At 43.1% G+C, this 17,252-nt stretch overlaps 1 long non-coding RNA gene across 1 annotated transcript in view; it reads left to right on the top strand.

Annotated features, from left to right (window-relative positions):
* LOC102302092 overlaps positions 1-16,658 on the top strand; it is a 37,738-nt gene extending 21,080 nt beyond the window's left edge. Inside the window, exon 3 of the long non-coding RNA XR_317026.2 lies at positions 16,470-16,658. This is a non-coding gene — a long non-coding RNA (uncharacterized LOC102302092). The remainder of the gene's footprint in view (positions 1-16,469) is intronic.
* The last annotated feature ends 594 nt before the right edge of the window (positions 16,659-17,252 follow it).

The following is a 17,252-nucleotide window of genomic DNA, read 5'->3' as shown; positions in this document are numbered from 1 at the left end:
ATTTGCCAAATTATTTTCAGATAAATTAAAAGGGGGGAGCCATTTTAATTGAATATCTCTCAAAAAGAGCACATGATAATTGAATCAGAGGGGGAAAGGCAGGCTGCATGAATGGGCCTGTGTTACATAGAGATTCGTATTAAGATCAAGTCTCTATAGTGATGAAATAACACAATGCTCAGCTGCAACCATTGACTCTAATACATGCAATAAGAGAAACTTCTTAACTCACTCATTATGCTTGATGATTGTATTATTTTAGTGGCGTCACACTCCAGTAGGCTGGTTTTGATAACACGACTTTCAGAGCTCTCAGTCATTAATTAGTTTTTTTCATCTTTATATCATGAAAAAGCTGTGTTTTTTTCTGCTTCTATGAGAAATGCAACTTTCAATTCCTTTAAGTTGGAATTGATGTATGTGCCGCACCTCCAGGTTTGTGTGTTTATGCCATACTCGTTTTGTCTCGCTCGCCTATGTGAAATTTCTTAATAGGGGCCGTTTGTATTTTAGCAATCGAACACGATGTGGGTTTGTGCAGTTTATTTTTCCGTGTTTCAAATTAATTGATTTGTCGTTCATCTGTGTGTTTGCACGGTTGTTTCCGATTCTGATAGTTCTTTGTTCAGTAATGTAGCACATCAACATAAATGTGCGCGCAGAAAGGCCTAATCCTGGCCTCAAGTGGAGGTACAGTATATTTAGAGAGCCTTTGATTGTGAAGGTTGTTATTATTGAATTTGAGTGACGATCACGGTCGTTTGATCATAAATCAATGCCTCGCTGTTACGTTACGATGCGCTCAAGGGGACGCAGAAGTGTAGAAATTGTTTCACGGGGGCATTTTTGCGTTTCTTCATCTTCGAGGAGCTCTTGTCTTCTCTCTTGAGCTCGCCCCGTAGCCTGATGAGACCCCTGCAGGCACCTCACTTACTCACTCACTCACCCCCTGAAACCACTGCAGCAGACAAAGTGAGAATAGCTGTTTACCCCCTTGTGCCTGAGGTATCAGTGCCAGTTTAGAGTGGCACATCTTCCCCCTCCCACCGCTCTACCCTTCAATAGGCTTGTGAAGTGTGAAGTATATTTTTGTTCTCGTGTTTTTATACCAATTTTAATTCCACAGCTGCATATCTGAGAAGCAGGATTTCCTTGGTTGGCTTCCCAGTTTTTCTTTCTCTCAATCTCGCTATTTCCCTCCCTTGTATCCTCCCTCTCCATCACCCACCCCAACTCCTTCTCCTAACCCTACAATCCCTAACCTCTCTGTGTCGCTCTTCCCTGCTCCCCCTCCCAAAAAAACCCTCCCCACCCCCTTCCGTTGCCTGGGGGCTGATTATTTTAGTGGAAATACCGCCATCGTGTATCGCTGCCAGATTCTGCCAGCCCAAGCCTCTGCCACCCCGTCCCTCCTTCCCTCCCCGCCCCCATACCCACATCCCTCCACTTAGAATAACCAATCTGATGATGTGACAGTTTCTTTCTCCCCGTAGAAAATCTGCCTCTAACCCTTTTTCTCTCCCTCTTGCGCTTTGGATTCCATCGTTGTTTGACATGTTATGGAAGGGTTTCAGCTTCCCACCTCCGCAATCCTTATTCTATCCCAGGGAAGCGGTTGGCATGGGAATCTAATACTTGGCAAAGAGGGCAAGGATGGAGGGGAGGTGGGGTAACTTAAAAAAAAAATCATTTTTAACACACTCTGTGTAGTTTTTCTTCCTGAAATATCCTCTTCATATTCTTCTTCCTTTGATTTTGTGATGTTGTGTGACTTTACACAAAGTTTACAAGAAATTATTACCCCAGTGTTGTGTCTGTGTGTGCGTGCGCGTGCATTTCTGTGAGCGCACTCGTGTTTGCTTGTGTGTCACGTAACTATGCCAATGGTCTTTGTTTCTTAGGTCGATGGTCATTAGTTGCCATGGCACTTGCAGGAGGAGAAATCAGGTCCTGTTACAACGCTTTGATGAGAGAGACATAAAAACCTCTTTCTTCATAACACCTAGAGTTGTAACTCAGTTTCACCCGTCAGCGCCCGCGGTGAGGCCAGCCTCAGTTTGCAGACACGTAGCCTAGCCTAAAGCGTGACTGATGGCTCACTCAGATTCCAGATTCGAAAAGCACCTAGAAAATGTTCACTTCCATGTGATGGTGGTCATTAACTAATTTTTTGTCATCATCTGCCATCACATTCTTTGTCATGCAATCATACAGTTAGAATTTGCCAATTACGGCCCGCTTATGTTGGTTTAAGGTATTTTAGGCACAAGGTTAGCCCAGAAGAGGTTAATCAAGGCTCTCTTGTTACATTGTCTCACTTAATGTATTGCCCAGAAGTGCTCCCTCTCCCTCTCTCTGCCTCTGTCTGTCTGTTTTTCAGAATGGCTCAGCCTTGGTGGGATCTGGCCGCCTACAGATAACTGCAGTCTTTGTGCAAACCATTCTAAGCAGATACATACTGTTCCATTCAGACAGGGTTAGGTTATTTATTTGTCCATTCTGATCATTTACATGCATTTCCATCACGTGTCCTTGAACTGATATGTTTATTCAATCACTAATCTATGCACAAAGATGAATATGAAAGTAATCGTACAAAAGTGAACTGTAATTTAATCTTGCACCAATCAAGTCGTCAACTCGTGTCCAAGTCTAGAAGCAGGCCATGTATACGATGCAGTGTACCGCTTATTAACATGTGAGCGAGAGAGAAGATGAGCGCAGATAGCCACATCTACACTGAGTTATTTATCAGTGTGCAGTTCTTCTTAGCAAAGCTGAACAGTAATGGCAGCCCCCAGTGTGAGGCTGAGCAGGCAGAGCTGTCATTGTTTAACGCCTTCCCTGATTAGTTTACTCTCGCCTGATTAGAAATTAATTAAAATGATGACACAGATCCCAGCGGAGGAGAAGTAGAAGGGGGAGGAGGTGGAGGAAAATTAAGGGCGGAAAGGGGGGGGGGGGGGGGTTTGTTGGCGATGTCCATTGGGAAGGGGAAGTTAAGTCGGGGAGCGTTTAGCGGGAGAGTGAGGGATTTGGTGTGGATTGTGTGGTGGGCAAGAGGGGGTAAGGTGTTTTGGGGGGAGAAAGGGGGAGGGATGGGGGAGTGCAGGGAGTGGTGCTCTGGCGGGCGACAAACATGGCTTAATAAGTGACTCTTGTCGCAATCAGAACATCGTTTCCTCATGCATTCTAATGAGCTGGATGTCGCAGTGGAGATCAGTTCACGCTCTAATTTATTCAATATATTTTGTGTATTCACCCTGTTTATTTAATAACAGGGACTGCGCGCATTAATCAACATCTCAGCCATCATCACATCAGCGCAAAGACTCCAGAGAGAGTTTTCTCTCTGTTCTGCCTGGGTCATGTCACAGCTCCTCGGGACAACACTGCTGGCAAACATTGTGCCGCTGCTATCTTCTTCTTGGTTATTGCATCTGCAGACATGGTGAATGTTGCCACGCAAGTCAGAACAAAAGCCTTGAGTATTACATCGAGGCCTGATAGCATCGTGCTTGAGCAAATATCGGTGCTGTAAACATTTGAGTGTGTATCTGAGGCTTACATGTCACTCATGGATGAGCCTGTAATTCGATCTGGTAATAATTCTCCCTGAAGTCGCACTCCTGCTATCCCACTGGAGCCCGGGTGTTTTTTTCTTCTCTTTCTCACTCCCTTGTTTGTTCTGCCTTCATCTTTGCCTCGCTGAAAGCTGCACGCTGACTCGAAGGTAAACTTTTAATCAACAGCAAGAATGTAAAAGCGCAGCCATGTTGAGATTAGGACCCAAAGAATGCTGGATGGCAGGTGAGGTTAAACAGGTTAAACAGGTTAAACAACTTTTAACTGAACAAAAAGGTGAGGACGTAGAGAGGTGGGAACAAATACACAAGGCAATTTATAAGAGGAGCTAAGAAAACATGAAATTAATCTTAGAAGGGAAGACATCATAAATTTGGGAAACGGGCATCAAATCAAATGAAACAGAAGGCAAGTGACTATCAAAATAAAACAGGAAATGACAAAAATAACCTGATAGGCCTTTACTGCTAAAACCTACTCAGTTTGGCCTATCAGCTCAACTTGACTACAATTTTTAGTTTGGGGGTTTTCAAGTTTTCCATTAGGTGGTAGTTCTGTGGGCCAGGGTGCCAAACAATCTGAGTCGAACCAAGAAATGTGACGTCATCAGACTGCATGCCACTAATTGGTCGATCGGGGGCGTCACTCAGTGAGAGCAACTCTTTCCCAAAAATCAAAAACACCGTTTTTGAAACCCAGCAATGAAGGAAAAATCTCCACAACCAGGTCCAGATGCTTGCCATCAGTTTAGCAGCAGGGTTAGGGTTAGTCATCCACTGTCTTCTATTTTTCTGTTTTGTTTGGTCGCACACAAATGACATCATAGGACTTTCGACCGCATTGCTTTAGTGTCCCCAACCACATTCGGGTGGTACTCAGTTGTAATGTAAAACGACTGAAACCGAGTAGTTGAGTAGAGCTGAGAAGGTCCAAGTGGAAAAGAGGAATTAGAGACACAAATAAGAAGATGCAGCAGACAAGAGGAAATACTGAGAAACACAAGGAGACAAACTAGAGAATAACTAAAAAACCCTTTCAACTTAAAGTTTATTCCTTTAATCAAACAGCTGCTTTTCCTTTTACCTTAACACCGTCATTTTGTCTTGTCTTCTTTTGCACCTTCATGTTTTCCCCTCACCTTCTTCTTATTCAAGTCATAATGTAATCAAAATAGTAGGAGATGTGCCATAGGTGCCTGTGAGTGTGCATATGTGTGCCTCTGGGCCTTGCAGTGTGGAGACTAGTGGGTTTCCCATAGTGATGTGGGCCCGTGGTTCTCCTGGTAACCTAATTGGCATGTGTTTCCTGGCGGGTCTTATTGTGGCCTCTCCTAATCACTGTCCCCAGCCCTAACAAGAGCGGCCTACAGTATTGCAGCAGCACTGAAGGAGCATGTCTTTTGTTGTTTTATTTCTTTCTCTTTCTTCCTCTTGTCTGTCCTCATCCCCCTCGTCCTAACAGAGGGGCTCGTTGAGAAGGCCTGATTACCACAGTCAGATCCTGAAATGCATGTATTTGTGCGTGTGTGTGTGTGTTTGAGAGAGAGTGCACACCAAAATACATGTGTATATGAATGAGCTTACCATTCCCCCCCACACTAAAACCAGTTGGTTTATTGAGGCAGACTCCTGCCCAACTGAGCATGTAAACCCTAATTGGGAAATGCTTTAAATAATTTCTAATTAGTACAAGTGTGGTAATAATTGGCTGGGTAATCTGAGGATTAATTAGCGGTGTTGTGGATGTGCGTTAGTGAGTGACTGTGAATGAGTGCATGCATGTGTGCTCCATGAGCACGTGTGTGGGTCATTGTGCATGCGTGCATGTGCGCGTGTGTCTGTATGTTCGTCCACAGTCAGGCCTGGACGGGCGGTTGAATAGACCCCAGGTTCTGCAGCTTGCTAATGGAATCCTGTCCTCTCAAGGAGGTCTGTGGAGGAGGGAGGCCAAGACAGAAGCACCTTTGTTGGCCAAGTTGTACTGTGGGTGGCCCCCCCTGCCTGCAGTCCCTCATTTGTATCACGGTGGGCATCCACCCCCTCTCTTATGACCCCCACCTTATTTAACAGCTAACCTCGCCTCTACCTCCCCCTTCACCTCACCCAGCTATCCCAGCTCTCGCCCCCACCCCTCGTCGTGCACACTGCTCTCATCTTCTTTCTTTGGCTAAATGACACGTTTTATTTTCTTTGACCCAATATGCTCCCAAGCCCGGCTGTTGCTCCCCCTCTTCCCGTTTTTTTTTTTAAATTTTACCTAGCTGTATTCTTCTGCCACTTTTTCCTCTCCAGTCACGTTCACCCTCTTCTACCCTCCTCCACATCTCCACATCCCCTCTCCCTATCTTCCTGTGAAGGAGAGGGCGAGCAAGCGCTGGGGCTCTTGAGTTGTGTACTTCCACCTGGTCTACCCTCTAATTACTGCATCCTTTCTTTTGAAAAAAAAAAGAGAAAGAACTGGAGGAGGGAAAAAAAAGAAGGAAATGAAGAACAAGAAGACTGCGACCACTTGTTGCTCCAAGCATTGGTTTTATAACACTCCCCACTAAAATGGTATCATTTGGTTTAGGATTTCTTTTCTTTTTTTAAATTTCTATAAAGGCTTTACTTTGGAAAACATTTCAAGCAATGTGCTGTAAAGGATCTCTCTGCCATACTTATTTCCTCCTATATAATATTAAGCCTGCGCTCAGAAGTTTTGCCATCTCTGCTGTCATGTTGCAAATCATTCTTCCTGCCTCGCCGTCACCTTCTACCCGCCTTATCTCACTCAGTCACTCGCTTTCTCTGTGACAGATGGTTCTTGAGGCCATACAAATGGGAAGCAGTAAGCAAGTAAACAAACAAGCTGGGATCGATATCCCGGGAGACTAATTGAACAATGTCACAAACAATTTTGCTCCAGCCTGCTCTCAGTCATTTGTTTCACACGGCTCTCACCAAGCTTCAGAAGTACAGCTGGCAGGCAAGGCAGTGTGATCAAATATGTGTTAGGGCCACTCCCAAATATGTACTCACAATAATCCAGAGGTTGCAAACAGATGATCATATTTGAGAAGACGTGCTTTCTTTTAATGTTTAGGCCTTTGTGATTTGGTGTGCATTGTAAATTTTTGCAGTATGCACCAATTTTATTTCAGATCAGTCATCTAGATGTGTGCGTCGCTGATTCGTTTGAGCAATAATTCATTTTTAAAATTTTTGCACATCACGTGCTATTTTTTAATATATTTCCACTCTCTCTAAACTTAGCATCTACTAATCTTGCACCTTTCTCTGCTTTATGGTGCTTGTGTGACTGATGACACACACACACACACGCACACACAGACACACACATATACACACACTGATTTAGCTAATGGTGCTCCAAGGTGCTTATCGCTTCCTTGCTAATCTGGCTGGCGAGATGCATTTACAAAGGTTGTAGATTTATTACAGACGCATCTCCCTCTGCAGTTAACACACATATGGGGAAGATGTGGGTTTTACAGTGGGTTTTAAACTGTTCCCATTTTCTCAGTGATGTATACTCAATCCATGAGGCTAGTCCCGGGGTCTGGCCCATTCTCTGACATTTACTGGGCTGGTACAAGGACGTACCCTTTCCCTTCCCCTCCTCTTCCTCCCATTCCTCCCAGTTAATCAGACTGGTGTGAAAAGGAGGCTGATAAGCCCATTGTCTGGCTGACAATGTCTTGGTGATAGGCCCGTAGTGGCCAACTGGATGGTGTTCTGTCCCTTCTCCTCCTGCATCAACCCATCCCATATTTTCCTTGCCCTGAACCTTTCTGTTCTCGCCCCTCCCCTCTCCTCACCCTTTTATCAGCCCTTCTTCACCCTTTTCTCAAAACTCTTACCCCCCTCTGCCTCTGCCATGTCTGTAACCCCCACTCCCCCATGCAGTCCCAAGCTTTCCCTCGCTGACCCCTCTCTTCTTTCCCCTCTCTGCTCACCCTGCTCTTCCCTCTTTTCCATAGAGTGGCGCGGAGCCACCAGAGGGAACTCATTAGTGCACTGCTCCCAGGTTAATTGGCTAGCTCAAAGAAAAGGACTGAGAAAGAAGAAATGAATGAGAAGAACACCCACTCTGTCCAGGGAGAAAAGAGAATCGACCGGTGTGTTTCTCACACTGGCAGCTCCTCTAAACAGTGATGCAGCTGCTGTCAGACCAGATGTGATCCTCTCCTACTGATTAGCACTGCAACTTTGCTAACAGTCCATGCAGAGGGGGGCAAGGCCTTGGCCTCTATTGTTGGATTTATCTACTGTGGAACTATGTAACAAATCTGTAAGGCGCCCCATGTGACAGGTTCATATTTCTCTAAGAAAAGAAAAACGATAATATCAAACTGAATTGAAAGTGTTATCTGCTGGCTATCTGGATGAGTCTATGCAGAGATGGCGACTGCAGACTGCGCACGCATCTGTGCATTCACAAGTCCATAAGAGACTCACCAGAGAGTGCTTCAGTGCCCTGGAGGGCATGGCACGGCCCTCTATGTCCTAAGAAACAGAGGAAAATGACTCTTGAGGGAGTGTGTGGTAGGAGTGGTGCTTATGACAATACCAGGAGTGTGTGAGTGGAGTCTGGAGTGCTGTCCACTCTTTAATTAACTACACCACTTCCTGTCACCTTGGGCAACCAGCACATGTCAGCCAGATAACAACTGGCCGCACATTGTCAAAACAACACTAAATAAATCAGGATCTTGTTACATCAATTGTGGGATTTGCTTGTGTTTGGCAAAAACCTTATTGTCACGATGTTAACGAAGTTATTTTAACATAAGTGATCTGCATCTTTGCAATGGACGTGTCTAAATTTAGTAGTAGCACAAACAATCTGATGGTAAATACTTTATATTGTAAATTACTCATAGTTGTGAAATTACAATCTCAACGGCAACTTTAATAGTTTTAATGATAAGTTTCTGGGCATAATTCAATTGAACATCAAGAATTTGCTCTCAACTTCAGTAAATAACTTTGTCAGGGTATTTTAACCGTACAACAACAGAATTCGGGAAATTTTGGGTTTAGTTCACTTTGAATCTTTATCTTTCTGCAAGCAACAAGAATACAGAAAACACAAACACACTAAAAATACATTCAGCAGTCATTGATAGTCCTGGTCTTACATATGTAATGTGACTGACAATACACTCCTAGAGAAAAAAGCAAACAGCATACATTCTAATAGCTGTATACAGCATTTGAGGCTTTAGGGTGAAAAAATATGTGAACAATTCTTTGGATCTAATTTTTCTAAAACTAAATCTCTGACAGGAAGAGAAGATGTCAAATTCCTCTGAAGGAGGATTTCCCAAACTCCCATATTTGCTTTCTGTGTCATTGTCCAGCTACATATGCCTGACAAAGAAAGACGCTGCTCACTGCTGATTTACTCATATCTTAAAAATGTTGCCCAGTGGATTTCTGTTTTGCCACCAAGTCACCGTGGACAGGACTGATTCTGCAGTAAAACGGCAGAATAGCAACTTTCTCTTCAACTTTCTGTCAACACATTTGAAAAAAGTACAGTGTTCATATATTCAATTTCTCACTCTTTTATGTGCGAAAGCCAGGAGGGTTGGACCGAAAACCTTACAATTACCGGGCAGCCCGGCTCTATTACCTCTTATGTAAATACCATATTATTCGTCGAGGATTTTTAAGGCTCAAAATTATAGAGAAATATAGAGTTGGGAGTATGTGACACGGGAGGCCTGCGTAAATAACAAACAAAGCTCTTTTTCACTGTCTCTCCCTTTCTTCTCTTTTTCTCACCAGCGAGATGATAACAGGATCAGTGGTTCGCTGGGCTTCAGCCAGCACAGGGATCATATTCATATGAGAGGGGTTGAGACTCTCTCCAGACTGCACCTAACGGAGTGGGGCGGATTAGGAGTAGGGATAGCAACAGCATTAGTCACAGGCTCATCTTTTGCCGTCTTCACTTCTCTTCTGGCTGTGTTTCAGTTTGTTGGACATCACTGCTTGTAACACCCCCCACCTCAGCACCACCACTAACACACACACATGCACAGCATAGACACACACATCATACTCACCTCCCCCCTTGTCTTTTCAGCTGAGAGAGAAAGCAAAAAGCAAGACAGGGGGGCACTGCATAGATTCGCTGCCATTGTGTGTCAATCATTCTGTGTGTGTGTGTGTGTGTGTGTGTGTGTGTGTGTGTGTGTGTGTGTGTGAGAAAGAGAGAGAGAGCTCTTGCCTCCAGTGATTAGCTCTGTCAATGCTGGGCTCTTGCTGCTTACAGAATAATACAGTAAGGCCTTGAGGAGCAGGAGGGAGAGAAGAGGAAGGCGGTATGCCTGTAGGCCTGCCGGCTCAGCGGTCAATGGTTTGTGTTATTGAGTGTGTATACCTGTGCTTGTGTGCGTGTCTGTGTGTGTGTGGGTGTGAGACAGAGCGAGACTGTGTTTACGCATCCGTCTTCTGGACTATCTGTTTGTGTGGGAGAGTGTATTTTTGGAAGCGAATTCAAGCTGAGTTGCTTGGTTTTGTTAGACAACGCATGAAATAAGAGGTGGATGTCTGAGCCTCAAAGGACAAATTCTGAGCACCTGAAAAGGAAAATAATTAGTGCAGTCGGATCACACGCACACAATGGCCACTTCTTCATCCACTGGTCAGTTAGCTGTACACACCCTTCCCCTCTCTCTCTCTCTCTCTCGCTCTCTCTGAGTTTCTCGTTATGTTTTGCAGTCTTGCTCTCTCTTCTCCTCTGAGACACACACACACATATGCACACATCCTTTTGCTCATGTCATAAGTGGGTGTGCAGAGTATTGCCTTGAGCTGCAGATGAACATGAAATAAACACAAACTAGGGTAGTGACAGTTTTAAATCGGCTTTAGATCACTATGAAAGGTAAAGGATTAGGATGCTTTTTTCAGTCCTGAGGAGATAGGACACAGTCTTGGAGGAGAGCCCACTCCTCTCAGCCCACTGTGGGCCGGGTGTCTATCTTCTAATCTTCTAAAGCACTCTTACACCATTTGCATGTAATATGGCCTACATAATAGTTAGCATATGCCCATTTATATAGGCCATGCAGAAAAGGCTTTGGAAAATGATTGGAGAACAGGTTTTTTTGTGCGATCTTTCATCGATTTCACCAGTTTCTGCTTCATTTCTATTTCTCCATCCAGACTGCAAATTGTACTTATGATGCTGTGTGTTAATTCTTTTAGGTGCAGCTGCTTTTTAACAGCTATATTTTTATATTCACATAACAAAATTTAAGAAGCAATTAACGTGCTCCTGTGTTTGGCCTTCAAATCCTTATATATATTTATTATTTCACTCCTGAGTCTGGCAGTTTAAAAAAACAAAAAACAAAACGGGTTAAAATTCTCCATAATGACAGCCTTAAATTCTGCATTTAAGGCTGTCATTATGATATAAAGAATTCTGCAACAGATAACATTTTTATTTACATAATTTGTAATATTTGATTAATTTTCTTATCAAACGGGGCCAAATGATAACAAAACTTTTAGCTGCTGCTTTCATAATAAACCGGGTTATTTTATTTAATCCGTGTTTAATGAATGCTTCCTATCTAATCGCTCTAATTGTGAATATATAAGCCACCGTGTAGGCCGTGCACTTGTTTTTTTTTCTGCCTTCCGTGGGTTTTGTCAGCTTTTTTTTCTTCTTAAAAAAAAAAAACAAAAAACAAAAAACAAAAAAAACCCGTCCCGGGAAGACGTTTTTCTCTGTATCTCGCGTGTGTGTGCGTGTGTATTTTTCCTTTCTCCTCTTATATGCTTTCTCTCAGTTTCCCTTTCGAGTGCACGGAGGGAGCTCGCAACAAAATCAAATTAAATTTTCTATTGAAAATGTTGCTCTTGTTATTCAGATGCTGCTTTGGGGTCTTTTGTGTGATTCTAATTATTCTCCACTATCAGGACGGTCCACAGGGTAATTAGTCACTTCTCACCAAAGTCCTCCCTGCATCCTCAGATTCTTATCACCACAACTGTGACATTTTAAAAGAGACATTTTTGTCTCTTTTATGATAGCATTGAGTATTTTTTTCTTCCCCTCTTCATTCGTGTCCGCTTATTTTAAGCAATTTGGTGCCACAGTGCGCATAAATAGCCACTGCTTTTCGTAAATGCACCTGTTTTTTTCCCTATTTTTCCTCCGGTGGTGTCGAATTGGAGGCGACATTGTAGCCCGTGTTGGAGATCCCGTTTTGTGGACAAGCACAAACGTTCCTCCGTAACAATCAGAGCCATAATGCCGTGTATAGGAACAGTGTCCTGAAATCAACAGGCGCCGGGGAACAGGTGCTCCGGCCACCGCGAGAGGTCCATAGCAGAAGGGCATTTCAGCGTGGGCATGGTTCACAATGAATTGCAACACTTACACTTTGGTGGTGTTGGTGATGATGGGGGGACTGGTCACTTGGATGGATTCTAACAGTCTTTTTAACGGAAGAAACAAACTCTGTCGAATATTTTTTTCAGGCAAAAAAACAAAAACCTTGAAGGGGAATAAAAACAAGATGGAGACCTTGAAATATTTACACAATCAGACAGCATAAAAATATTTATTTATTTCTAATATACCCTTTGAAAACATTGCTTTCCCCCCCCCACACACACACTTTAAAAATATCCAGTCAAGTATAAATTGTTGCTTCAAGTCCAAATCTTTGCCTATGTTTGCTGATATTTAATTGCTGAAAATCGACTCTGCTGCTGATTGTTGCACAGCGGGACGCGATGACCCCGCCACCTCCACTACCAAGCATTTATTTTATTTCTGGTTCATGTGTTTCCTTCTGCTGTTTTCAGGAGAATTTTAATCTTAAAGCCTGTGCAGTGTGGACTAATAATGCCTTTGTTTAGTCTGTGATTAAACATGGCCACCTCGTACCTCTTAGTTGTAATTTAAAAGAAAACTTTTTTTTTTAAATGGCAAAATTGATTCCTTATTTTCAGATGCAGCATCAAAAACACTTCTAAAGCAATTTTACAGCATTTTTTTTTTTAACATATATGTGCTTTACTGCTTTACTGGATGCATCAAACCTCTATTCATATTAATGCACAGAATTCACCTGCTTGCTGCTACTACTACTGCACATTCACCCTATATAATGTTCTTCCTCTACCCCCCCCCCCCAATCCCTATTGCTCATTTGTGCCACCTGTAGGTTGTGACCTTCGGGGAGAGTGTGTGCCTCATAAAAGAACTGCAAGCATGAAGAATAATATCCAGTCAAATAGTGTGGTGGCTTTAAGGAAGCTGGTGAAACATGATTTATGCCCATTAAATAATTAAGAAAAATAGCACAGGGAGGAAGGAAACAGGAGACAGAATGGGGACAGGCAGCAATGGTCAGATCAGCAGATCTTGGTCCAGGCTGACAGCTGAATCAGTGATGACTTACCAAATTAAGATGAAGTGATAACAAAATAATCACGAGTGCATGTCTGTGCAGCGAGTCTGGCGTGTCATGTCTGTGTCCGTGTGCCTGCAAACATCAATTTATTTGTGTTTAACGCACTGCCTAGAAAGTGTTGATAATATGTGATTTTTAGTAGTTTTAGAAAGAGAGAAAGGAAAATGGAGAGTGGTGGTTGTGCCGGGGTGATGGGTGGGTGGGGTGGGGGTGTTTTCTAATCAGAGTCACTGTCGTTTTTGTTGTCACCTGCTCCCAGACAGACAAAGTGGCATTTCCTGACTGTTCCCATCCCCGTCTGAGTTATCTGACACCCAAAAATACGGCTATGGGGAAGCAGGGAGACGAGGCACCACAGCCTTATCCCGGTAAGGAGATGGCTTCTTATCAGATCAGGCTAGGAAGTTTATTTTATGGACTAAATCTGGATAGAGGGGATAAAGAAATGACACATCCCTTGCGGACACAAAGGGAGAAGGAGATTAGTCCTCCAGCAGCATATATGGCTTTAGTTCAACCTGACAGGCAGCGGATTGAAAGGTCATGAAATAATAATCCCCCTATTCTTCTGCTCTAATCCTACGAGGGTGTGTTTCACTATGGGAACGTATAGGCTGAGGCTATGTGCTGCAGGGTGGATGTTCATTTTATGTTGTCACTGTATTTAGATAGGCATCCAACACTGATTTAAATTAATTAGACTAATTATGATTGAAGTGGGGTTTTTATGATGGGTGTTACTGCCAACACGTCTGTGTCTGGCTTTTAGGCATTCCCCCCCCCCCCCCCTTCTGTTTTTGTAATTTATGGTTGTACATATGCTAGGGGTTGTTTTCTGCACGTTTGACTTTTTTATGAGACAGATTGAAGGTTAAAGGGACATTACAAGACTCTCCCATCACCAGAAGGCTTTCGCTTCTCCACCTCACAAACATTAAGCATCAGGTGTGATACTTCAGTCCACTGTGTATGTGTGTGTATGTCCAAGTATGTGCATTACAAAGAGGGAGAGATTATACGGTTTGAAAAGTGTGGTCCAGCCCAGTCGGTGTGTGTGTGTGTGTGGGGGGGGGCATTTCTTATGTGTTTAGAGAGTGGTGGGTATAGACGTGAAGGGAGAGGGTAGAGTCTGTCCAACAGCCTGATAATCAAGCATCGAAAATGAGAGAAATTCAGTGCAAACTAATGTGTTCCACACAATTACTCGATTAATAATTCTTATTCCATTATAGTGCCATGGAGACTCAGAGAGAGAGAATGAGGGAGACGGTGGGAGAGAGATTTTCTGAAACAGGGAAGGAGACGAGAGAGGGAGGCGGGAGGGAAAAGAAAGAGAGAGAGAGAGAGAGAGAGAGAGAGAGAGAGAGAGCACATCAGGCATGAGATCTGCAGTGGCTGTATATTTCCCAATGCCTAGTTAAGGCTGCAAGGCAGGGGTCAGGAAACTTAATTATAGCGTAAGTGGATAGAAACTGCAGAATGATAAAGAGAAACATGCAGACAGATTGGAATGGCAAGGACAGGTTTAATACTATCTTCTCCTGTCTGCTTCCCTCCCACAATACAAGCCAGACCTGCAATCACACAAGGAAACAGCCCATACACCCTGCCTGACAATAACACTAATGCATATCAAAATTACATACTCCACAACTGCAAGGCATTTTGCATGGCCACTATTACTTTCCAATTTTGTGAGTTCAAGAAAATACATATCCCATGTAATGGTGATATCAGAGGAGTGTATTTCCATGCTCTCTCTCTCTTTCTCACTCTCTCTCACTCTCTTGTGTGTGTGTGTGTGTGTGTGTGTGTCATGTCTTCTGATAAGCGTTCACCTGTGGTTGAACAAAAGTTATTAAAACATATCTACACTGACGGAGCAGCTGAATAAATAATCTGGCTTTTTTTTTTTTAATTTTCACTCCAACATTAATTCTTCATCTTCTCGTCTATTTATTTCCCTTAATATCTCAACGTGCAGATTTTTTTTCCCCCAGAAAGCCCATGTGTGTCTTGTAATTCCGCATGTCTTGATTTGGATTTCAAATCACTGGGGCTCAATGGGTGTCCCAATACGCCACTGTCCGTTGTGTGAGCTTCGCAATCTATTTGCACTGTATAAGATTTGCATATCTGCTGCTCATGAAGCAAGGCTTTAATTTCCTCCTGCTGGAGATAAACATCACCTTGTTGGAGCAGATGGGTGGAGGCAGGATGGGGTCAATGGAAGAAGAAGCAGGACAATGGCATTGGTTCAGGCACTGAACGGGCAGAAGTAATAAAATTGCACAATTTCCATACGATGTCCTTTTTTGGGGGGATAAATTAGGATCAAATGTGATATGAGGGGAAGCTGCAAAATTCAGTGGAGGAAAGAACATTTGGATACCTGCCTCTTGAGTACATACAAGACAAAATTTGCGAATGTCTGTGTATTCCTGTTTTGTAAACTATGTTTTAAAGTTATGGACATGTGATCCCCCTCCCCCAAAAAGGGCTTCAGACCATGATTTTTAACTGCAAATTTGTTATATTTCCAGTTAGCTTCCATATATATGATCATCATCATATACTTTGTCTCTGTCAATATCTATATTGAGTATAATTAATAATCTCCGCTGAACTAGTGTCTATTTCTTGCTACTGTTGGCGTATTGTACTGATCGCATTAGACGAGAGGTGCCACATTTCATGAATTAGAGTGTCAACTAAGCACCTTTCTTATGACAATATTGGACACAATGGAAATGATTAATTAGCCTCAAATAGATGGAATTTAATCAGTGCCTGAGCTGGAATTCAGTCCACATTTAAGGAGGTAAATTGGATGTAAGCTTGCACAAAGTGAACTTTTCATTTTTACTTTAACTTACATCATGTGCATTGTGGGAGGTCACACATTGTTCAGCAGCATTTGTATTAGAGGGGGGAGACCAGGATATAGCAAGAATAGTTTCTGAACAGTGAGCAGCTCGTGCGGGACTTCTGTAAACCACTAGTTATTTGGATGTGGAAACGTTGTAATTATAGTACTTCTACAGGGGATTGCTCTGCTTCTGCCTTGGGGGGAGGTGGGCAAGGCTGGGGGGTTACAATAGGTTAGAGGGGTGGGGTGTGTGTGAAGAATGGAACACTCCAGTCTTTTATTAGCTTGTGTTATCTAATATTTATTTATTTATCATAGACACCAATGCAAATCAGGAGTTATGGAGCCTGCTAATGACACCAACAAGAGTAATTAATTAAAAAGCAGAGGTGCGTGTGCCCGCACGCGCACACATTGCACATACGTGGACCCTCATGTAACAAGTTCATCTAATTTTCACAACACACAGTCAGATAAGATGACAAGAGGGAGGAAAAGGCAAGAAATCTGCATCACAGTGTTAATTTAATCAGACTTCAGTAATACCTCTTCTTTTCCCTCTCTCCCCAGGCAGCTCGCGGTTTCTCTGCTAGCTTGAGGAGAAGATGAAGGGAGCTTTCAGCCTCTTAGAAGATGAGGGTTAAAGAACGGAGAGATTAAGGAAGTGAGAGAGCGACTGAAAGGAGGACTGGGGATTATGTCATCTACAATTGATGTGCTCTCTTAATGTACCTTTAAACATGTGCCACTGGGGCCTGCTTTTATAATGTCTATTCACACATGTGAAGGGGTGGGACGGGGTGGGGTGGGGTGAGGGGGGTTGAAGTATTAACCCAAAAATACTTTGCAACAGATGTGTGGCTCATGTATTGATAGTAGTTATCAGGGTTTATGTCACTTTGATATGTATACAGCATGTGAGAAATCGTCTTTGTCAAAGGAAGTCCATTTCTGCTCAGTTTCCCATACACTGCCATGCATTGTACTGATCTCCATATCAAAAAGAGATCCTTTATCGAGTGATCATAAGGACAAAATGTGTCTTTATTCCGCGTCTTCTGCTCAAATGAAAATGTTCCTGCAATCTGGTCCAACTTGGACTATGAGCAAAGGATTTATTAAATTGATTCTCCTCTTCGCGCTCGAAGGAATTGTCTCTCAAATTGCTGCTTGTCTCAACAAAATGACAGCGGAGAGTGTCTGTGGAAGATCTACAGATCTTATCCATACAAATGTTATGGGGTTAAGTGTACTTGGAGGTGTGTGTGCGCGTATACTGTATCTGTGTGCACGTACGCTTGTCTCCGTGTCTGTAGTGTGTGCAATCATTCGATTAAATCCACAGCTATCACT

Source organism: Haplochromis burtoni, unplaced genomic scaffold (assembly GCF_018398535.1).
Source record: "Haplochromis burtoni strain Fernald_Lab_line unplaced genomic scaffold, NCSU_Asbu1 Contig_333, whole genome shotgun sequence".
Taxonomy (NCBI): Eukaryota; Metazoa; Chordata; class Actinopteri; order Cichliformes; family Cichlidae; genus Haplochromis; species Haplochromis burtoni.
This window is presented reverse-complemented; position numbering and strand designations above follow the sequence as displayed.